The sequence below is a fragment of the Ascaphus truei genome, chromosome 1, assembly GCF_040206685.1.
Source record: "Ascaphus truei isolate aAscTru1 chromosome 1, aAscTru1.hap1, whole genome shotgun sequence".
Classification (NCBI taxonomy): Eukaryota; Metazoa; Chordata; class Amphibia; order Anura; family Ascaphidae; genus Ascaphus; species Ascaphus truei.
The window spans coordinates 477,470,181-477,492,969 of NC_134483.1; positions in this window are offsets into that span (position 1 = coordinate 477,470,181).

Below are 22,789 nucleotides of genomic sequence, written 5' to 3' on the forward strand. Positions count from 1 at the left end.
GATACTCACCAATCGGCCTCAACAAACCTTGAACTTTTCCCAGCCTTGTAAACAAGTGGGATTGTGCAGTGGATACAATACAACACATCAAAGTTGTGCACGAAGTGATTTCCTGACGTAATAAATACGATTTGCCAATCCTATTAGGATTCATAGATTACTAAAAAAGCATTTGACTTTGTCCACTCTGTGACGGTAGGGGGTAACCAGGCTATATAATAAAGGTCAAGCCCGTTTTGGTTACCCCTGCTCCATGTATAAGGGTCCAAGAGAGTTAGCTCTTGGATCCAGTTACAATGTACACTGGCGACACACTTTATTCGAGCTTGGCTAGTCCCACGAATTCGGGTATACCCGGGTGTATTGAGGTTTGTGACTGTTTTCTGCCCGAGTGCATTGAGTTATTTTCCAAGCAGGGATTGAAGCATTTTATTCCCGCTGGCTGCAATACTGCACAGTATATATATATATACTGCATTACAATTCATGAATTTATGCCATCTGGTAGACACGCGAAGCATTGCAGCCTATTAAATCCTAATCATTATCATTTAACAGATCAGCCGCCCATCAGCCAGGCATGAACCCAGGCTGGGAAGGCAAATGCAACGGGGCTTGTCAGAGGTGAGGAGTGGCGCATTCCAGGTATCTGCCAGGTACATACCGGGTATTTGCTCGAATAAAGTGTGTCGGTGCAGTATTATTGCATTGGACTGTGTTTGCAAAACTAAATAAAAACTTTGTGTTTCAAGGGGGGTTTTGCAAAGGAACCGTTGACAGAATGTGACTAAGAGGTTGGGGTCCAGAGTTACCGGTTCCCCAATAAATGTGTCCGGGAACCATGCCTGATTCTCGAATATATATAGGCACATTGTCCCGACAATACTTCTCCTTGAAAAGATAACCGCGATTCACCACTAGCCCAGCTTCAGCACAACTTGGAAAGGAGAATGAGGCACAAGGATACTGAGGGAGTCCCTAGGCTCAGGGATAACTGAGGGAATCCATAGGTTAAGGTGGGTACCCCAGCTAGTTCCAAGGTGACCCACAAACAGTATATGGTTAGTGGGTGCCTAATCATACATAAAATTTGGGGGACTCTGAGAGTCTAAACTGAGTCAAAAAAGGGAAAGTGTGTAGGGAAATAAGGCAGACAGAAATAAGAGACATATTTTCCTTTTCTGTTCCCTGTATCCTAGAGACTCAAAACTTTTGGAGTCTAAGTCTTAGGTAGGGGTTTGGACTGAAAAGCAAGTCATTTTGATTGCAGGTGGTCTGGGGACAAAGTTACCGGTGGCCCTATAATTCTCCCCGGCTTACTCGCAATATTTTCGGGTACCTGAGGTGAGTTGCACTGGGGCCATACAGTGTCTCCCAGACTCCAAGTTTTCAAACCCCAAGATCCTCACCTAAGTCCCACATAGCTGAAGGGGTTCCCTGAGACTCAGTGTTTATTAAAATGTATTTTAGTGTGTTTTACATTCGGAAACGATGTCCAAACAGGCAGCCCGTGCAAATCCATAGGCACCTGTAGGTCTGCTGGACATCGGAGTTCAAAGCAGCCAGAGGATGCCCAGAGGTGTAAACGACATTTGGTCAGCGGGGAAAGGTGGCGAACTAGGTCCGGAGACCAATGGCAGTCCTTCGGGATTCCACTTGTTCTGCCAGACCTAGGGGCGCCTGCCCAGCGGGTAGCATTGGGATAGCTGGGAGGAGATGTGGCGGGCTTGCGCATGTCCCTTGGCTATTTTAAATTTCCAGCTAACTCGTTTTTTCTACCCGTTTTAGCTCTGATTGGCTGCTTAAGAAAGTTCCCACGCGCTGATTGGCTTTCCGGTCTGCTTCTATTTTATGAATGAAGCATGGAATACAATAAGAAGCCAATAAGTGAATCAATCAAGTAAGCCAATCAGATTGTGTGTTCCCCTTGAGTCAGAGCCGAAAGAGCACCGGCGAGCTTTTCAAAGATGCTTTGTTTGTAATGGCAAAGCAACAGGCTTCGATTTCAAGCCTGAACAGCCTGCCCATCAGAGACTAAGTCCAGCATTTTGTGCCCAAGTTCTCAGAATCTAATGTAGCAGTCGCCGCTGGGATTTTATGCCGATTTGAGTTCCAGGAGGTTTGGGCTGATTCGTGGTCAGGAGGGACCAAGTTCTCAGAAGAGAACGTAGCGGTATAGAATGTTATGCCAATTTAGGTTCCAGGAGATTCTGGGCTAAGTCCTGGTCAGGGTAAAACTCTCCCAAAGAGTTCCCTGCACCTAGGAAAGTCTAGTTTTCAACCCCAGCCCCAAAGTAAGTGTGTCTTTTCATCTATATTTTGTGTTCCACTGTGTGTAAGCGAATTTATGCCGAATAAATTACAATTTATTTCTCTACCTTGTTTTGCTCAATGAATGATCCTGGTAAAAAGGTGTAAATAAAAACATACAAGGAGACAGAGATTCTCCAGCAAGAGATCCCAGTTAACTGCACAACAGGACTGAAAATATGTTAAGGGTTCAAATACCCCACCAACATATAGGTAATTAGGCTCTAGAGGGTACCGTTAAGTAACCGCTCCCAACACTGTGGGAGGACAATTACCACTAAAACTGCCCATAGGCAGAAAATAATAAATACTTTATTGTTAAACAAAATACGACGCAGTAACACATACTCAAGACTAATAAAAACACTTAAAACTTGTATACAGGGTGGATAAGGGTTCAGGGATCTCTAGGGTAAATCCAGAATAGTAAATGTATATCCCCTACCCTAATTGAGGTAGTTCACATGAGACACTATTGGGAAATTTAGATAAATAAGCATATAGCAATAGTGTTCCTAGTCCCAATATAAAGTGCTGATAATGGTAGAGCTGATAGGCAGTGTGCTATAGGTACCTCGAAGCAAATCAGCAATCAAAGTAAGCCGAATAAAACCAGCATAGGGTGCACTGTATCGAATAGTAATATGCCTGTCAACATTGATACACATGGGTAAAATGTCGCAACCCAGCCCACAATAAGTATCCAGTGGGAACACACGAAACACTGTTAAATTAGCTCCGATCGAACGCTTGTACTCATAACATATGCATAATATACCTGCATCGTTCAGACCCAGCTCTACCCGCCCTATCAGCTAAGTTCAGGAATAACCTCACCCGTGATTCCTCCTACACGACGTCAACGCGATGACGTCATGCCGACGTACGTTTCGCGCATAAGGGGCTGGCGCTTTCTCAAGGTGGGAGGTGATAGACAGAGTAGCGCTGCCCTCCTATATACCCGTGTGCCGTGCGGCTCTTAAAGGTACCACAACCTTGCATACTACAATGGTGAATGGCCTAATGCATACATAATTAATTAAATAAATAAATAAACAAAAAGGGGGAATACTGAAACTGTGTCTCGAATCAACCATTTGTCTCAGGTTCATATCAGGTAAGTATAAGTTTATATCATCCCTGATGACTCCCACTAATAATATACTGTTGGTTAATGAGTCCCAGTATTTGTGTGGCACAGATAGAGAAATGGTGTCCATTTAAGGGTACACTTTGCATTCATATGGGCTTAGTTAATTATATAGGGTAGTCACAAACCAAATCTTGGGCATATGTATAGTAAGCAGTGTGGCCATAAGCCAGTAATAATATCTGTAAGTATAGGAGTGGTCTACCCTGGGCTGTAGGTCAAAACGGACATCTAGTTTAAAACTATATACCAGGATCCCCCTAAGATGGAAATTGAAGGTATTAACTGTCACATGTGCCCATAGACTGGTATGAACCGCTAATGACCCACTCACTAATACAGATGGAAACTAAATCCGATGTAATTACAAACCATATACCAGGATCCCCCTAAAGATAGCAGACTGGGGTAATGCATTACACCTGTATCCAGGTCCCCCTTGCCGTATTAACCCCCCTCCTGCTGGTGCGCGAGCCGCGCGTTACTAAGGGTTGCGGCCGGTTGCCAGGGAAGCGATCGGGCCGGTTGCCGGGGCCGCGATCGCGTTGCTGCAGTTCAATCGGTTCGCGGAGCAGGGCGCCGCTATTATTAGGGGCGTTGCGCATGCGCAAGGGCTACGAGCACTGGGAGGACTGCAGGGAGCTCGCGCCTGCGCAGTGGAGGTCCAGAAAGCCCGCGAAGCACTAGCCTATGAGAGGAGGGCTCTGTAAGAGGACTTCAAGTCCCATGAGCCTCTGGAACGGCCCATGACGCCAGGGAGCCAATAGGGCTGGAGGAGCTCTGTTGGCAACATAGAGATACATTTCGCGCGCAGGGACCACGTTAGTTGTTGGTGACCGGAGCAGCTAGGGGAAGGAGGTAGGGTGCTGGAGTCAGTGACTCCCGGCACTAGGCCAGTACTCCCCTAGGCCCCAGATAGCCCTGAGTCACCCTAGTGTGATAAGGACAGGCCCTAGGTTAGGGACCCTGCCCTTTATCTATATGCTAGTTAGGAATCCAGCGGACGCTGTGCTTTCCGCCGCGAGGCTTGGGCTTAAGCTTGGCCTCTAAGAGACTACTAGACTATAATTGTGGAGGCCCAGTACGGATTGACTGCGGTCTGTGGATATCAGCCCGGTTCTCGTCAAGGTACAGACGGCGGGGAGAAGCGGTGATATTATCCACGCCGGAATTCACCCCAACGGCGGAGGACACCCCAGCGATTCCCCCGTGGTATAGCAGTACCCGTGGCTGGAGCCCGGGCAGGTAACTCACCAACTCACGTGCATCAACAAGGCCTATCATCAGACATGGTGGCTGCGCAGTCACACACATATACACACGCTGGTCTATGAGTGGGGAGTGCGAGACTTTGGGTGGGATTCACTGGACTTGGGGGTGGGACCATTGTGTTGGGATTGTAGCGTCCGCCGTGACGCATAAAGTGTGGACACCCTCCGTGGTGTCCGTTAGCGTTAACATCAGGGAGACGTTGAGTCAGGTTGCCTTTAGAAAGGGACACCTGTTGTTACCTGTTGAAATTGCATGTTTCAAGGCACAGTAGTAAAAGGTATTCGTTCTTATCCAATCAGTTGTATGTGGTTATTGGGTATTGTCCTGCGAGGAACCACTCCCCCTCTGGTGGGAGCCATCGCAGGTGGAGGCGCTGCATCATTGTAATTGTATATGCTAGTATATTGCCCCAGGTTCCCCGTGGCGGAAGCTCAGTCCTCCTGTGAGCCAACAGGTAATGCACAACACCGAGTAACACTATATGTTTCCTGCACCCCCACACCATATCCGCGATTGGGGGGGGGGGAAACCCGTTACACACCTATACACACGAATTGGTATGAACTGTTGACCATAATAGAGATAACACGTTAGATAAATGAGGTATATATATATCCCTCATTTAACCCCATAGGGCTTAGTGTATGTAATGTATATATCCACTTGCATTCGGTCTGCAGTAGGATCCTGTTCCATTCTCCCTTCCGTTGGCCCCAGGGAATATGTTCTATCCCAATAAAGACCAATGGGTCACTGTTCCCTTGATGTTCACTGATAACGTGTCGTGCCAGAGGTGTATCTTTAGAATTCCTTATGGATCCAAGATGTTCAAGAATCCTAGTCTTAAACTGTCTAAAAGTCTTGCCCACATACAATTTCCCACAGGAGCAGATAATTAAATAAATCACTCCCTCAGTAGTACAACTGATGTATTCTTTGATCTTAAAAGTATGTGTTTTATTTGAATCCATAAATTCCGTTGTTTTTGGTACATATCTACACGCTTTGCACCGCCCACACGCATATGAACCCTTAGGTTTCTGATTTAACCAGGTGCCCCGTGACTTGACCTGAAAGTAACTTCTTACTAGAAAGTCCTTCAAATTGTGACTTCTCCTACTAGTAAGTTTCGGTGTTGTTGACAATGCCTCTCTCAGGTCAGCATCCTCCAAAAGGATGTGCCAATGTTTGTTGAAAATACGGTAAACCGAACCCCATTGATCACTAAATGTGCCAATAAACCGAATAGGTTTATAATTGTTACTTGGATCTCCTGGAACTGTATTAGCCAAGAATTGTGTTCTCGATGTACCAACTGCCCTATTATAGGCTCTTTTTAAGCTCCCCTTCGAATGACCACGTTCTAGGAATCTAATGGTCATGATACTAGCTTGTTCTTTAAACTGTGTCATGTTTGAGCAATTACGCCTTAAGCGTAAATACTGGCCTGTTGGGATCGCCTTTATTACTTGTTTTGGGTGCTGACTCTCCGCTCTTAAAAGACTATTGGTCGCTGTACATTTCCTAAAGATAGTGGTTTCTAACTTCCCCTCACTATCTTTGAAAACAGTTTTATCCAGGAAGTCTATACTTGATAGACTAGAGACCATAGTAAGTTTAAGGTTATGCTGGTTAGTATTCAGTACCTCAACAAATTCATTCAAAAGATCCAACGTACCTGTCCATAACATCAAGATATCGTCAATGAACCTTACCCACAGTTCACGGCACACGGGTATATAGGAAGGCAGCGCTACTCTGTCTATCACCTCAGTCATCAGGGATGATATAAACTTATACTTACCTGATATGAACCTGAGACAAATGGTTGACTCGAGACACAGTTTCAGTATTCCCCCTTTTTGTTTATTTATTTATTTAATTAATTATGTATGCATTAGGCCATTCACCATTGTAGTATGCAAGGTTGAGGTACCTTTAAGAGCTGCACGGCACACGGGTATATAGGAGGGCAGCGCTACTCTGTCTATCACCTCCCACCTTGAGAAAGCGCCAGCCCCTTATGCGCGAAACGTATGTCGGCATGACGTCATCGCGTTGACGTCGTGTAGGAGGAATCACGGGTGAGGTTGTTCCTGAACTTAGCTGATAGGGCGGGTAGAGCTGGGTCTGAACGATGCAGGTATATTATGCATATGTTATGAGTACAAGCGTTCGATCGGAGCTAATTTAACAGTGTTTCGTGTGTTCCCACTGGATACTTATTGTGGGCTGGGTTGCGACATTTTACCCATGTGTATCAATGTTGACAGGCATATTACTATTCGATACACTGCAACCTATGCTGGTTTTATTCGGCTTACTTTGATTGCTGATTTGCATCGAGGTACCTGCAGCACACTGCCTATCAGCTCTACCATTATCAGCACTTTATATTGGGACTAGGAACACTATTGCTATATGCTTATTTATCTAAATTTCCCAATAGTGTCTCATGTGAACTACCTCAATTAGGGTACGGGATATACATTTACTATTCTGGATTAACCCTAGAGATCCCTGAACCCTTATCCACCCGGTATACAAGTTTTAAGTGTTTTATTAGTCTTGAGTATGTGTTACTGCGTCGTATTTTGTTTAACAATAAAGTATTTATTATTTTCTGCCTATGGGCAGTTTTAGTGGTAATTTTCCTCCCACAGTGTTGGGAGTGGTTACTTAACGGTACCCTCTAGAGCCTAATTACCTATATGTTGGTGGGGTATTTGAACCCTTAACATATTTTCAGTCCTGTTGTGTAGTTAACTGGGATCTCTTGCTGGAGAATCTCTGTCTCCTTGTATGTTTTTGTCTGTTATCCTTATCCCTTTTGCACCGACTGTAATTATGATGTTTATGATTTTTTCTGATACTGTGGTGAGCGGTATATCACAAGTTATATGTATAAAAAGGTGTAAATAACCGGGTCTCCCGTGACAACCTCCAATACTGCCAATCATGCAATATCGCATTGAAACTCCTATTGACTGGAATGCGTTATGGGTGTTTCGGTGTGGTCTTGGCAGGCAGAGAGTGGTAGGTGCAACTAGTAAAACCCATTAAGGTGATATGTTGCACAGATTCTTTCACCTAAACCCACTATTATTTTTACAAAAGCTGCTACTTTCAAATCCAAATTGCCACCTAGTTGCCCTTTGAAGCATCAAAAATCGTCTTCATCTAATACCATCAAGGGTTTCTTTGCTTGTGCCAGATGTGCAGCATGTCTAATGTTACATATAAACGTATCAGATCGACATTTGTGATCTACATCTTGCAATGCCCTTGTGGCTTGCAATATGTGGGGAGAACTGATAGATCTTTTAAAAAAAGAATATACGAGCACGTATATAATATCCAAAAGGGTCTTTCACCATTTTTTTAACACACCATAACCGGGATCCAGCTGGTCTGGTTTGTCATGCAATAGAGATTGCCTCATTAAACTGGAGAGGAGGGAATAAACTTAACCAGATCAGTAGGCGTGAAGCCTACTGGATCTATGAATTGAAAAACTCTGTCTCCTAATGGGTTAAATATTGACTTTGATCTGGGAGTATTTCTTGAGAAGTAACCACCCACATGACAAATGCTGTTTCTCTTTCTTTTGTCAAATAAGGTGAAATCTTCAATTTTGGGAACTCATTTACTAAAGGAGGAAAGTTGGGACTAAGAAAATATGCAATATGTTGGGACTAAGAAAATATGCATAATCTAGGAAGATGAATATATCCTCAGTCCTTTGCATACCTGCACATTAGAATCTGTAGGTTTAAGCATATATTCTTTATATATTTTTTCTATAAATTAAGTCCCCTTCTATACATGAGAAACTAAGGTAGCAAACTGCCTCTGAATGTACCTCACTATCCAATTATGATTGATTATTTTCTTTTATAGCTATTATATATGCAACCTGTTTAATACACAGGTAACTATCATCTTGGATTACAGGGTATTATAGGTTTAGATATACTGATGTAGCCCATTGTTTCATTATTATTGTTGTATTGTTGTGTTTAATTGTGTTGTATATATGTTTTGTTTCTCTGTTGTTGTTACACATGCTGAAATTAGTGTTTGTACCGTCTGATTGGCTATTTTTGAACCAATCACAGCCTTTGGACATGTATAAATAGATAGACTGGTTCTAACACTCTATATACCCCTGAAGTAGTGACACAGTCATGTAACGCGTAGGGTCAGAGGTTACAGCTGATCGTGAGAGACACGCGCGCAGCCTTTTAGGCACTGTGAAAACAGCGCAGCAGCTCTCAGTAAAATTCTCCCACAACGTCTGCTCCTGCACTTGAGTTCGGTACATGGAGCACACAAACGGCATTGGATCACCTACACAGACGTTCCCCTGCAGCGGAGGAGCCATTGGGAGTCATTTGCCACTGTTTGGATGTGCCTATTTAACTTCTATCTTGTTATGAGTAGGATTCTGATTTTTGCAAACCGGACCAGCAGCGCGACGCAACTCATGTATTTTCAGACAGACATTGTCTCTTTTATATTTTAATAAATTAGCTTAACTGTTTATTTCAAAGAAAAGTAAGTATGGCGGTTCACTGTCGTCCGTGGGGTAAGGAAATGCGCAATCCAAAAATGAATAAAAACAGTCTTTAATGTGCACTAGACATTACAAAATGCCACAAGAACACTCTGCCACGTTTCGTCCTGTAACTAAGACTTTGTCAAAGAGTAACTGGTAAGAGCGCAAGGTGATTACTATATAGCGGCACCTCAGATGCTATTGGCTATAGCTCCCTATTACGTCTTAAAAAGTCCATCTGTAATATAACCAGGTAAAAGTTATCATCATCGAACATACCCATCCATGATGGGTGTGGTGCCCAGCACCCGTCCCTCTTGCCGGGGCATAGAGTTCTAATAAAGCAATCATTAATGCTTTTAAGTTGTATCAAATAACATTCTTCCAGCCTTTTTGGGTTGGTGTTCTTATGGAGAAGGGGAACGGGTATGTAACCACACACACACTCAGAAAACACAATAAGTGATTCAATAATAAACACAATGAAAGTGCCAAAACAATATAAATTGTGAATTAAACCATTGTTAGGCTAAGGCCCCGCTCCCTCCGTCAGCGCTCCCGCACTGCAGACAGGCGGGGCGCTGACATACACAGACCGCGATATGCGGTCTGTAGGGAGCCGGAGTGGGAGGTGGGCGGGAGTGGGAGGCTTGAGCGGGAGGGGGGGCGTGGCTTGAGCGGAGGGACCCGCTACTCTCCCCCCCCCCCTCCCTCCAAGGGCTCGGGCTGGAGCTGCTGATTGAAGGTAAAAAAAGCAACACACACACACACACAGGCACTCATACACACGCACGCAGGCACACACACACACACACACACACACACACACACACACACACACACACACACACACACACACACACACACACACACACAGAGGCAGGCACTCACGCACTCAGGCACACACATACACAAACACAGATAGGCACTCAGATACACACACACAGACAGGCACTCAGACACACACATACACACACACACACACACACAGACAGGCACTCACGCTGCTTTCACTCCACACTCCTCCCCGCTCCCCGAAGCCTCTCCTCCTCCCGAAGCCTCCCCTCCTCATTGGCTCACAGCAACACCATGTGACGTGTCAACGCTAGGGATCACAATTCTCTTGTATCCGCTAGCGGCTGACGCGTCACAGCGTGTAGTGAGCTGTGCAGCCAGGGGGGACATGGACCGGCTCGGGAGGATTCCCCTGCTGGTGGGGAAAGCCCGTGCGGCCGCCCGTGCTGCCGGACGCAGCGGGTCCCAGGCCTTAGAGAAGTCCATGTGATAAGTGAGTTCAAATCAATAGTTCAAATCAATATAATAGTTGCAGTGACAAAGTCTGCTGTTTTTGAAGGGATGAACCACATCCACAGATATCTAGATAAAAAGAGAAGAAAAGCACAGTGACCCATAGCATAAATCTGCGTTGAAATATATTATCACATTAAAAATGCTTCTAAATAGGCACACTCACAAGTGGAGTAAGAACACGTGCATCTGAGAGATATAATTTCTTATGGTGTTGGTGATCATGTGTTGCAATCCTCTCATGATGCCCATGGAAAGCCAATGCCCAGCTTAGTGATCTGGAGTAATTCCACTCAGTCAGAGGGGTAGAGGTAACCTCAAGCAGTCCCAGGGAAAAAGACACAGTGTTCAACCAATTGAGGATTGCTGAATAACCACAAGTAGTGGTGCTGGTATCTCAGAGCACAGCCGCTCACAACTGCGTTGTGATGTATCACACAATAAACAGGGTACCAATGTGTTTTGTCACACAACGTGACTTCATCAGGGACTTAATAATTGGGTGTCCGTAGCATTTAAACAATGGCTGAAAAATTCAATATAGCGGAGTAATGTAATCAATTGAGAAGTGCACCGAAAAGCCTGCTCCTGGACTCATTATTACAGTTGAAAAATCGAGTGCCAAAAGTGTGTACACACATTATAAAATGACAATAAATTGTTACATAGCATACTTTACATCAATGAAATTCATTAAGAAGAAGGTACAAAATATTTAATAAACACAGACATGGAGTATTAAAATTGACAAGACAATGTAAAAATATAGTATTAAAACTGACAAAGTGAGAATATGATGCAAGGAGGGGGGAGGTCTGACATAACAGCACTGGGATCTAAGCAGCCATTTTAAGTCAGCATCCATCTTAGGTGCCTGATATTGTCATCCATTTTGGGTATTGTCTGCATGAAAGTGGAATGAGAATGGAAGTTTGAAAGGGATTTTGTTTTGCTTCTCCTTTTTAAGTGATAATAAGCTGTTCAGCTAACCACAAGACCTTGAAGATGGGAGAAAAGCGCCAATGTTATGAAAATAAAATATAGATAACAAGCACGTCTCGCATTCCGAGGGAGGTTCCCATGGTTATGTACACCCTGTGACGGGAGCTTTGTGACAGGCTATTAATAATACACCAAAAAATATATAATGGGTTGAACTGAACGAGACTTAGATATGATAAAATATAATTTATTAAAATATAATTTATTCCTTGATAAAGGTGAACACACGAGATATACAAATAACAGGCAAAATATGGACACTTACTTAAAGGTTAGGACAAGAAAGCCATCAGGATACAGGATGGGCCATTTCTTCCATAATTCAGTTGACATCACAGCAATGCATGCAGATCATGAAGACACATAAAGACATGAAGACAATTGAGTAAGGGTGGACTCTGGATTATATACCATTTCCACCCTTCTCTTACACTCAAGGCGTCGAGCTGTCTAGCTCAAATCTCTTTGAAACCGAATTTGGCTTCCAGGGTAAGTGTGAAGTATCACACTTAAAAACACTCAGCCTCTTTGTTCTTGCCCCCAGTATAAACAATAGGGCAGTTAACTTTTTGATCACCGGGCTATGTTAATTCCTGCAGGATGCCTATTAACATAACAGATGGAGTCTGCAGTTTCCAGAACAGACCCAAACCCCATATACATTTTAATACATACACATATTAAAATACCCGGTTCTGGTAGGTCCAGCGGGTCCAAACTTTCCAGACCTTAATGCCGGAACTGGGACACCATATGGTCCAAGTTTCAGCCTGCTAGGACCTTGGGAACCGGAGTTACACAAATATCACATAAACCGTTTCATATTTTATTATAAAAATCTCAGCTAAAAAGAAATCTCAGCGTTTCACTAAATCCCCATTGTAAACAACGGGCTCCGCCGCCATGGGTTTTAATGGAGCAACTCCGCCGTTGTAGTCAATGGTGTTTCCTGCCATAGACTTTCAATGGGGAACCGTCGCCATTGAAGTCTATGAGAAAATCCACAAATCTTTACATTCGTCCACACTCCGTTTGGTTGGTCTGAGGGGGCCGAGAAGGGGCATGCATTAAAGCCAGAACCTTGGCTATATGCCCCCCAAATCCGATCCCTCTGGGCATTCCAGAACCGGAGCTATGGACTTACACTTTTCAACATATTACACTTAGTAATTTTTCCGCCACGCGGCTTTTTCCCCATTGGAATCAATGGCAAAGGTCCCAAACTTTCAAGGGGGTCCATACTCCGTTGGGTTGGTCTAAGAGGGTCAAGGATGGTTCTGCAGCCATGCCAGAGGAGTGCCTACAGGTACCCCAAACCCTGGCCCTCTGGACCCTCCGGAACCGGAGATATGGTTTTCAGCTTTTCACACTTTGTCAATTTCCTGAGCTGTTTCTGCCGCCGCCATTGGAACCTATGGCGCGACCCGCTCTCTTGGCACGACCCTTCTCGGGGGTCCAGGATTCGGGGACCCGGTGGTGGTCGAGGGGGGAGGCCTAGGAACTAGGGGCAAAAAGAATTTTATTTCTAAGTGCTCTAGAACTGTAGTTTCCCACGCCACTTAACATTGAACTTGACTAAAATGATTTAACTCTTTTAAAGGAAATTGTATCCGCTTTGCGGTTTTGCGGTTTGGACGGCAGCTAACTCGTTCCTGGAAAGCGCCGTCGAGGAATCTCCATTGAAGTCAATGAGCCCATTGACTTACAATGGTAAACAGCCGCTCCTCCTCTCGGACGCTACCTGCTGGTCTTCACGGGAAACAGGTCCAAAACAGCAAGATCCGCCATTGAAATGCATTGAGCTCTAATGGCGACCTATGGGACTCTGCAAAATGGTGCCTGAAAAGGTAGGAAAAATTACACAAAGGGCTATAATCACTAAAGAAATATTAACCCTTGCCCTCCCGGATGGATCCCAGCATGTAGGTGATGCAAACACTGGCATAACACGATACATTTACACAGGGGAATAAACATTTGGATATTGAAGCAAGGCAAAACATATTACTGGACCTCAGTCCAGTTAACCCCTTGCTTCCCTGATGAGAGTAGATGGTGGCCAAATGGGGTTGTAACCCCTTTAATCCCAGGCCAAATCCTCCCTATTGTCACACACCCTTTCTCAGAAATCTCGTATATAGAGAAAAGGTCACCGGCCTGTATAAGGTGGAATAGCTGAATCATTTCATTTTTAATATGAATCTCATAGTTATGCTATTAACTCAATGTGTCCATATTCATATTTCGTTTATCTTGTATGCTTACATAATGACGCACACGCCACTCCGTTTAGGGGGCCTGGGCTTAGTATTTTGGGTACAAATAGGGTCTGTATGCCAGTATGTCGTTGGGGGAGTTTTATTTTGAAACACATTTGTTATTCTGCAAATAATCCTCAGATGTGTTTTATTTATTCACGCTTTTCACAAAACAAAAATAAAAACGAGAAATATAGAATTTGCTTAAGGTCAGGCTAATGCGATAATACTTATACTAACGAGTAAAAAAAGCTGGACATATTATTGAGCACTCTGAATGTTCCCCACGTCTCGCAAAAATATGCAAAAATGAACAGTATTAATTCAATTTAATAATCAATAATACAATTATTGTACAAAAATATGTAAAAAGTACCGAAACCATTACTTGTATAGTGAAAACCATACAGAGATGACATTACCACCACATATATATAAAAACAATTCCTAAATAAATCCAATTTTATGGAGCAGCCTTTTTCAAAGTTATATACAGTATAAATAGGCTCATAATTCATCTGTCCTTAATATACACAGATATACGATGTTTTCTTTAAATAAAATATGTAGCCATTCAGTGCAGCTATAATAAAAGGTATGCTTAGTATCTTCTTAGTGTCAAACCTGACTTCTATTATGTGTAGGCAGGCAGCTACCCTGTACCCATTAATACACACATGCACACACATAAACGCACACACGCACGCACGCACACACGCATGCATGCACACACACATATCTAATGTATACAACAAAAGACAAAAAAATCCCCAATGCTACATCAAATATGACAAATTATTAACTTAAATCCTATCTGTTATTCTTCTCATAAGTAAGGGTCATTAGTGAATCCTTTGGCCGAAGCATTATAAGCGTGCAACCACGTCAAGGTTAACCCTTTACTGCAGGTGCTACACTGCCTGCACATGTCCTCTTTACTTCTGGAGGAAGAAGTCTCTCAATAGACTGGTCATTCACAAGTATACTGCGTATCAGGATCTGCTAATTAAAGTGGGGTTGGTGATCCTAAAACCAAGGAGGAGGGGTCACAAGCTCCCAATAGTTGTTTCCCACCTACATTTATAAACATACACACAGTCTCTGCAAGCTGAAAACACTACACTGTACAGTATATATATATACTGTATGTATATATATACATATATAAATATAGAAAAACAGATAATCAGCGCTAAAAATCTGTACAAGCAATAGTATTCCAAAAGCAGTAGGAGATATTAATCATTACAACAAAGTCTAGGGCAGTTGAAGAAATGTTTGTGTGTGCCGAGCACACGCATTTTAAGTGAAGCTTCTTTGTCTTTTGATACTGTTTTGTCACAGAAATTGTATTTGTGATGGTGATGTTTTTAATTAAAAATAAAAACACAATTTCAGTGCCAAAACGCAAAGAAGTTTGACTTACAGATGCAGCGGCCATTATTTTAAGAAATCACGGCGCCGTTTTCATGTGCGTGCTGTACTCCACGCGGCTTGAACGCGGCCAATCGCCCCAGGCACATGTGTTTATCGCAGTTGCTTTGTTTGAATTTCATGGATTGTGTGAAATTAAATGCAATGAAATGAATATGTACAGTACTGTGCTACTGTGCTACTGTGTCAATTTCAGGTGTTTAAAAGCCAGAACACTAAAATGCAATTTTCTGCACTTCGCTTCTTAAGGCGGTACGGTTGGAAGAAATCGCGCACCATCACATGGGTATTCCGAGGTATACACCGCGTGATTTGTTAAAATAATCTGTAGAATGTGTGTTTTAGCTATTTGCACTTCTATATTTATAGTAACTGTGAATTCCTTGTGTGTGTCACTGTGTGTGTGCGTCACTGTGTGTGTGTACGCGTGCGTCACTGTGTGTGTGCGTGCGTCAGTCAGTGTCTGTGTGTGCGCACCAGACAGTGTGTTCTCGTGCGTCAGTCAGTGTGTGCGCGGATGTCAGTTAGTGTGTGTGTTTGCGCGAATCAGTCAGTGTGGCACGCGCGTCAATCAGTGTATGTGCATGAGTCAGTGTGTGTGTGCGTCAGTCAGTGTGAGTGTGTGTGTCAGTCAGTGTGTGTGTGTGCACATCAGTCAGTGTGTGCGCTTGTCAGTCAGTGTGTGTGTGCGTGCGTCAGTGAGTGTGTGCGTCAGTCAGTGTGCGCACGCGCATCAGTCAGTGTGTGCACGTGTTAGTGAGTGTGTGTGCATCAGTCAGTGTGTGTGTGCGCGTCAGTCAATGTGTGCACGTGTCAGTCAGTGCGTGTGTGCAAGTCAGTGTGTGTGCGCTTCAGTCAGTGGGTGCGCGCGTCAATCAGTATGTGCGTTTGTCAGTCAGTGTGTGTGCGCGCATCAGTCAGTGTGTGTGTGCGCGCATCAGTCAGTGGGTGCGCGCGTCAGTCAGTGTGTGTGCGTGCATGTCAAATAATTCCTGAGGTCTGAGCAGCTTCTGAGGAATAAACCAAGTTTCAGGGGATCTAAAAAACAAAATGGAGAAGCATGCCCCATAGTATATGTACTCAATGTATTACTTCCTGGTAAAATATTTTATAAATATATATTACCGTTTAATATATGTATTAGGTTGCTGAAAACCTTAAAAATGCACACTCACAAACAAAGGTGTTAAAATCGCATAGTAGAAAAACCTGATAACAGGTAGGAATCTCTGTTCTCTCTATATATACAGTTGTGTGAAAAAGAAAGTACACGCTCTTTGAATTCTATGGTTTTACATAACAGAACATTTAGCAGGTCTAAAAATTAGGTAAATACAAACTCAGATGAACAACAACTCATGACATATTACACCGTGTCATGATTTATTTAACAAATATAAAGCCAAAATGGAGAAGCCATGTGTGAAAAACTAAGTATACCTTATGATTCAATAGCTTGTAGAACCACCTTTAGCAGCAATAACTTGAAGTAATCGTTTTCTGTATGACTTTATCAGTCTCTCACATCGTTGTGGAGGAATTTTGGCCCACTCTTATTTACAACGTAGCTTCATTTCATTGAGGTTTGTGGGCATTTGTTTATCCACAGCTCTCTTAAGGTCCAGCCACAGCATTTCACTCTGGTTGAGGTCTGGACTTTGACTGGGCCATTGCAACACCTTCATTCTTTTCTTTTTCAGCCATTCTGTTGTAGATTTGCTGGTGTGCTTGGGATCATTGTCCTGTTGTATGACCCAATTTCGGCCAAGCTTTAGCTGTCGGACATATGGCCTCACATTTGACTCTAGAATACTTTGGTATACAGAGGAGTTCATGGTCGACTCAATGACTGCAAGGTTCCCAGGTCCTGTGGCTTCAAAAGAAGCCCAAATCATCTGTCTAAGATATGTGAGTGTGCTCACAAGTGATATTCTTTTATATATGGGAAGATTGGGAAGAGGGTTATATATATATATATATATTAAAAAACATGCTTTGGAAGATTGGTGAAAATATGGTCTGCTTTCCACCGTACAGTAGCAGGTCTACCCCGTGGACTCAAGGCTGCCTCCCGGGAGGTCCCTTTCAAGTTCAATGTGCTGGACAGGATAGCTGGACAGACGTCTGGAGACAAATGAATGTCGGACACACACAGTATCGTTCTCATTCACTGGTCTGCTTTAATGGGCATATGCATCAGTTCTTATAGCCCTTTCAGGGCGTTGTCACATATATGTAATTCATTCAGGTTACCAAGTTGCCATGTACACTTAACAGAAGCCAGTTGTCCTTAACAATGCCATATTCCTTTCAGTTACCCCCCAGCACAGCTGTCGTTGCTATAGTTATCCTTAATAATTCCATTTTCTTTCAGCTAACCCCCAGTTGCCGTGGCTCTCGAACGGTACTGACAGGACAGTTTGAATATTTTAGGATTCCGGTCAAACAGGATATCTGGGGCTTGATCTCAGCAGGGAGCAACTGTATTAGAAGTGACTTCTGGTCTCTGTGTTAAAACAGAGTTCCCATACTTTTTTCCTACAGCTATACACATTGTACCTGAGCTGAAAAAATGGAGCATATATTCTTAAACATATAAACGTAGGACCCCTACCAAAATATACATTAAGAATTCCCTCCTTTTGTCATAACTTGACAACACTGCAAAATAGGAGGAGCACATAGTTAATACAGTTGACGTATCCACCGGTGTTTCTCAAAAAATCCTAGCACACATACATTTGCACATCATAACTAGCGCATTATGACGACTAAAGGATTTCTAGGAATTGGTGGGGGCTAATTTCTACTGGGAGCGATTGCACAAACATCCTTGCACGCATCTTTCATACTGCATTTACTCAGAATGGCAAAACAGACAAAATGGATGCCATGGTCAAAATGGATGGCTTCCGATCCTTTCCGTGTTGTTGACTCACACCCCTGGGTGACCTCACCACCTTCCTCATATCCTCATATCCTCATATCCAATCTTCTCAGTCCCTCTTATCCTTAAGAGACAGTCTATTTAAGAAACGGTTTACCATTGCATAGCCCTGTTGGACCAGGAAGTGGTCTTTTTGTGCATGACTTTACTCCTTTTCGGCCATTATCTCGGCCTAGTTGATTTCTTCTTCGGTCTCTTCTTCTGGGGGACTGCTGACATCTTCATCACCGAAAAGAGGCATAGCGTCAGTGGGGGGTTGCAATGTACTTCTGGACCAAAGTTTTGCTGTACATAACACATACATAGAGAGTGATGAGTAGGACAAACACACATACAAAAGCATTCGCTAGCTTCACTCCCAGCGAATCAATCCAACCACCAAGTTCCAGTGGATCCTGAAACTTTAATAACATACAACATTGCTCTTTTAACTAGGGTGCATACATACACCTTCCTTTGAGGCTAAAATATAGTCTAGAGCCACTCCATTCTGTAGGGCCGTCTAATCTGAACCTGTTCTACAGTAACCCAACTCCTTCATTTTGGGTATAAACTCACCCACACTTGTTCTTTCCATAGACTACTTTTTTAACCCTGGTGTATTGGGTATATTTCTCCTGTTTCAGAGTCTACCTATGGTCAATTCCTTTATTATAGAGTAAAACACGTGTCGTTAGTGGACTTACTATTGGACTCGTGTGCCAATTTGAACCTAGTGATAGATATCTGTGATTCATAAGGACCACAGAAAAATGAGAATGGCTAACAAGGCTGTGTGTGACGCTGGGATGAGCTTTATTAAATGGGCCTTTTCATCTGGGATGAAAAACGTTCTTGCGTAGAAAATGCTTGACCATTAACCCCGTCTCGAGTAGGTGCACTTTCAACTTTGACCTTTGCCTAGAGAGACTCAGAAAATATATTAGTTGCAAACTAATTGTTTAATTACCAATAACATAGTCCCTAATTAGTTCCTTAAAACTACTGATAGTCATAAATCCTCCTATAAGTATCTCATAAGGAGATAATTTATACCTATGAATAAATTCCTGTATCAATTTCCTTACCACTGTCTTAGCGTCCGCATATAGACAGGTTTTGGTTAAGTTCTACTTCTATCTAATAATCTAATACGATCTATCTGTAGATTACTTCAAATATCACACTGTTCCCATAAAACATATACTGCTTTCACAAATGCTGGGGCTCAATAATCAATGATCTTTCCCTCCTTTTCACATATATACGCATGTGCTATGTGAACAGTATTTAACATTAAAATAGGGCAGGAGATCTATGTTAAAAAAACCTCATGCTTGGAACAAAACTTATTTCCACACAAACAGAACACAGAACACAGACACAAAGCAAACATAATTTCACACAATAGACCTGACACCTTTGGACAGGCCTGCACAACATACGGCCCGGGGGCCGCGTGCGGCCCGCCTGGCCTCTCTGTGCGGCCCACGATGAGTCCGGCCGGGTGCCAGTTTAATAAATAAATTTAAAAAAAAAAAATGGCAGCGATTCCCAGCGGTTCCGGCCCGCTCCCACCTCCCTGCTAATTCCCTTCCCCCCACAGCCAGCTGAGCTCTTCTGCGGCCACCCCCCCCCCTGATCCCAACGTGGATATTTGCAGGGAGCTGAGGTGCAGGGGGTGAGTTGAGGTGCAGGGGGGTGAGTTGAGGTGCATTGAGGTGAGGTGCATTGAAGTGAGGTGCATTGAGGTGAGGTGCATTGAGGTGAGGTGCAGGGAGGTGAGGTGCAGGGGGGTGTGGTGCATTGAGGTGAGGTGCAGGGGGGTGAGGTGAAGGGGAGGTGATGTGCAGGAGGGGTGATGTGAGGGGCAGGGGGGTGATGTGCTGGAGGGGTGATGTGAGGTGCAGGGGAGGTCATTGGAGGTGCAGGGGGGGGTAATTGGAGGTGTAGGGGGGGTCATTGGAGATGCAGGGGGGGGGGTCATTGGAGGTGCAGGGGGGGTCATTGGAGGTGAAGGGGGGGTCATTGGAGGTGAAGGGGAGGGTCATTGGAGGTGAAGGGGGGGTCATAGTAGGTGCAGGGGGGGTCATTGGATGTGCAGGGGGGGTCATTGGAGGTGCAGGGGGGGTCATTGGAGGTGCAGGGGAGGGTGGTTGGAGGTGCGGGGGGTGATTGGAGGTGCGGGTGTGATTGGAGGTGCAAGGGGGGAGATTGATGTGAGATGCAGGGGGGAGAGTGATGTGAGGTGCAGGGGGGAGAGTTATGTGAGGTGCAGGGGGGAGAGTGATGTGAGGTGCAGGGGGGAGTGATGTGAGGTGCAGGGGGGAGAGTGATGTGAGGTGCAGGGGGGGAGAGTGATGTGAGGTGCAGGGGGGAGAGTGATGTGAGGTGCAGGGGGGGGAGTGATGTGAGGTGCAGGGGGGAGAGTGATGTGAGGTGCAGGGGGAGAGTGATGTGAGGTGCAGGGTGAGAGTGATGTGAGGTGCAGGGGGGAGTGTGATGTGAGGTGCAGGGGGAGAGTGATGTGAGGTGCAAGGGGGGAGAGTGATGTGAGGTGCAGGGGGGGAGAAGGATGTGAGGTGCAGGGGGTGGGATATGTGTGGTGTGCAGGGGGGTATTGTGTGTTTCATGTGGAGAGGGAGTACTATGTGTGTGGGTGAGGGGGAGAGATGGGGGTCTGAGAGATAGATGGGGAGTATCGCAAAGGTTGATAGTGAGGGGTTCTGGGGGAGATATGAGGATGAAGGATGATGATGTGTGTGCTGGGGGAGATATATGAGGATGATGATGAGAGGTGCTGGAGGAGAGATGATGATGATGATGATGATGATGATGATTTTACCCGTGCGGCCCAATTTTTTTTTCCTTGGAGCAGTTCGGCCCTTCTCGCTTTACGAGTTGTGCAGGCCTGCCTTTGGGTATAAAATTTGCATTAAAAAAAAACCTCAAAACCTTACTGATTATAAAGATAATCTGCTTTAGTCTTTTGACAGAAACCTTTAAAACACAAAATAATGTCTGGTTTGATGAGAGAACAACCTGTAGAATAAGAAATTATTGACAGATTTAAATTTGGAGAGAAAAAATGGTTAAAAATGTATAAAATATTAAATATATAATCAACTTTGCAGAAAAGTAATTCCATTGAAAACTTTACATTAGTCAATTTAAAACGGTATTTGTCCAACTCCAAGCATACAACAAGATGAGATAACTTTCTGGGCATCTTGCCAAACTCCCTGAACAAAACAGATAACAATGATTAATTACTGGAGTTTAACATACACTGCAATACACTTCGGGACAGCTTAAAATATGAAGCTCCTTACACGGCCCGATACAGGATAACTTTTTACTGGTATTCAAAAATAAAACCTGGATTTTTATTTTTTTATTTTTTTTGTTAAACAGGAAATTATAGGCTTAACATACACTTTAAACACTTTATCATTACTGGTTACACACAAAAAGAAACAAAAATACCAAAACAAGGCAATGCAAAACCGTTTGAGCCTGCCTGCAAACTATATTAATAAAAATATCCTTCTCTTTCCCCATATTATAACTATCCTTTTAAAACCAATTTGAAAATACTGAGCTTCTACAGTAGTTAACTTTGATGTCTGGAATGTGTCCTGCCCGTTATTTCTGTGTCACGTGTTCACCTAATTCTGTCTATGGAAATTCAGGGGAAAGAATGTCATTCTGTTTAAGGAAACAAATCACCCACTTATTTTTTTCCAGTGACCGGACTGATTACAAAAAAATGGTAAAAATGATTTTCCCAAATTTTGTCCTTTCTTTCTCCTCCTCTCTTTCCACGGACACCCAAATTCTCCTCTGCCCAGTGTTTATTAATTTGTATTGTAGTGGGGGTGTACACCTTTAAAATTAAACTTTCAACGCAAGCAATTAATTATATTCTTATTTTAGAAACACTTGCAAGTTCCTTGATAGTAATATATAATAAACCGCCATTCTTATTATTCAACTCACATAAGATTTTCACACAGGTAGGATTCACTCAGGTTATTCAAGCATACAGGGATTACTTAAACAATCAATGTTTTTACCATAGTTATACCTGAAAATCTAATAAAACATTTTGAAACAAAGAAAACCTATACCTATTATACTGTAGATATGTTCTTAATGCAAATCAATATACACTCATATTCAGTTGATCTGGCATAAATAATTTGGGTTGCATGTCTTAACTTTAGATTGAAAAAAATATATTTTCTGCTTTTATCTCTCGTAGGAGCTCTGCCTAACTTTCTAACATTTACTAATAACATTTAACAAAACAAAACCATCTCCCTGCCTACAACTTCTCCTATCATTCTTGGATCAGACTTTCTTTCACCTAATTTTATTACAATAAAAATATGCTTTTACTTTTTTTTTTTTTTAGAACTTTGCAGTTTAACCTACATTTTTGCTGAGAAAAAAAACTAAATACCATTTAATTCTTATTCCTACAAAAACCTAATTTAATAAGAATATACTTTTCTATTCTTATTCTTGTAATTAATCTGAAAACTTTTATAATGTACATTAATTACTTT